The sequence below is a fragment of the Procambarus clarkii genome, chromosome 11 (genome assembly GCF_040958095.1).
Source record: "Procambarus clarkii isolate CNS0578487 chromosome 11, FALCON_Pclarkii_2.0, whole genome shotgun sequence".
NCBI lineage: Eukaryota > Metazoa > Arthropoda > Malacostraca > Decapoda > Cambaridae > Procambarus > Procambarus clarkii.
The window spans coordinates 37,966,089-37,968,457 of NC_091160.1; positions in this window are offsets into that span (position 1 = coordinate 37,966,089).

Genomic DNA, 2,369 nt, shown 5'->3' on the forward strand with positions numbered 1-2,369 from the left:
AGTGAATGCATTAAAGGTTTATCACAGAGTTTACAATCTGAGTATTCTGGTAGTGGCTCAGCCTCACTAACCTGCCAGATGTGTCTATAGCCAAGGCGAATTACCACAATGACTACATCACCTTGCCTGGTCCGGTTACTGTGCTGACCATACAAATACCTATTATTACAAAACTTGTCATAACTTTTAATACTGCAGCTTTCAGGTCTCTGGGCATTTCTTAGTTCTTCTAAAACTAATTTGGACAAGTGGCTACAGTTCCTGGGGCCAGATTCACGAAGGTACTTACGATGTTTTTCTTCTTAGCGTCTACGTCGGTATTCAGGTAGGCACACTAAGGAGGAAAATCTTCGTAAGTTTGCTCCGTCGGCTGAAGTTGCTGTCGACCACTCGGAGCTTTACGTAAACTGGATATAACTCAATTTTTCTCTACTACACAACACGGAGGATCGATTTTATTATAAACTAAAGATTATAGCTGGTGAATCTCGTGAAGAGAAGTCCATCGTGTTAGTTATATATACATTCTCTGCTTGAAACTTGCAGTAAATATGTCTTTTATGATATTAGAATTAGTTTTATAATAGCAACATATTATACCAGTAGTTATTAAGTAAATAAACACTGGTGAACATGAAATATGAGAGAAGGTGATGAGCCCTGCCTGATGGGAGCATTTAGCCCTGCCTGATGGGAGCATTTAGCCCTGCCTCATGGGAGCATTTAGCCCTGCCTCATGGGAGCATTTAGCCCTGCCTGATGGGAGCATTTACTATCACCAAATGCCCCTATTAATAAGTATAGATGGGTATGTATAGCTAAGGTACACCCCCTATTTTTAATTTATTTTGTTTGGTTTTATTTTGAAATTAAATATGGGTGGTTATCTTGAGATGATTTCGGGGCTTTTAGTGTCCCCGCGGCCCGGTCCTCGACCAGGCCTCCACCCCCAGGAAGCAGCCCGTGACGGCTGACTAACACCCAGGTACCTATTTTACTGCTAGGTAACAGGGGCATAGGGTGAAAGAAACTCTGCCCATTGTTTCTCGCCGGCGCCCGGGATCGACCCCGGGACCACAGGATCACAAGTCCAGCGTGCTGTGCGCTCGGCCGACCGGCTCCACTGTGAGTGGGTGAGACATAAAATAAAAATATGCTGCACAAATGATGTTAGGTTAGGGTAAAAACTTCAAAAACTTTTCTCATTGAATACTTAAAGCTATAATTATGACTATATGGACTATTACAAAAGAGAGGGGGAAGTAGGGGTCCAAGACCCCTTCCTGTTACATAACTTGGGTGTGGAACAAGTAATTATCAAAAGAAGGCACCATGCCGGGAAGGCTATGTAGCAGTAAGGCAGTGAGGTGAGGCAGCGAGGTGAGGCAGTGAGGTGAGGCAGTGAGGTGAGGCAGCGAGGTGAGGCAGCGAGGTGAGGCAGTGAGGTGAGGCAGCTTATTTTATTTGAGGAATGCTCAGCTGATTCCTCTACATTTAGTATGGAACAAATTTGTGTCCAAGACCTCTTCCTGTTACACTATTTGGCTGTGTAACAATCAGTAATTATCAAAAGAAGGCACCAAGCTGGCAAGGCTGTGTAGCACCATTATATTTAACAATAAACCTGATTATTTTTAACAAATAAAGCACTTGTGAGAAATCCTGTCAGCTGTAAAAATATTGATGCAGTTATTTAAATAAAAAATATAATAAAAGAAATATTATTGGTTTATTTTTATCCTATCTTTTTGTACTACGTATACAGTATATCTAAAGAAGTGAAAAATTGAGACATAATGCACAATTTAATGAATGATTCAAAAGAAATATGACTATTACATATCAACATGAGATCTTAATGATCTATGGTTAACATGATTTAATAAGGAAAATATTGGTAATAACACAAACTATAATTTAAAATCTTAATACAAAAATATTAGTAATAAAGCTTAGGTATACATAGCAATGTGCTGCTATATGGAATATTACACAGTGTAGATAAAAAAAACTAGCTATAAGTTCATCTAACACTCCCATCTCACAGGATGGTTAGGCATACATGGTATCAAGGGAGAAAATACCTGCCTCGATACAAAATACAAATCAACTCTGACTAAACAACTCTAAGCAATTTTCACAAGAGGTAAGCACTTAATCAGGGAAACATAATATTATATAATTACTCTTACCAGTTTCTACCAGACTCCTCTCAAACAATGTATTTTTAAACATGTTTAGGTATACACAGCAATGTGCTGCTTCCCTATTCTGTATGAAGGACCATATAGTCTAGATCAAAGATCAGCTACAAGCTCATCCAACATCCTCACTTCACAGGATGGCCAGTCATGCATGGAATCAGGAGA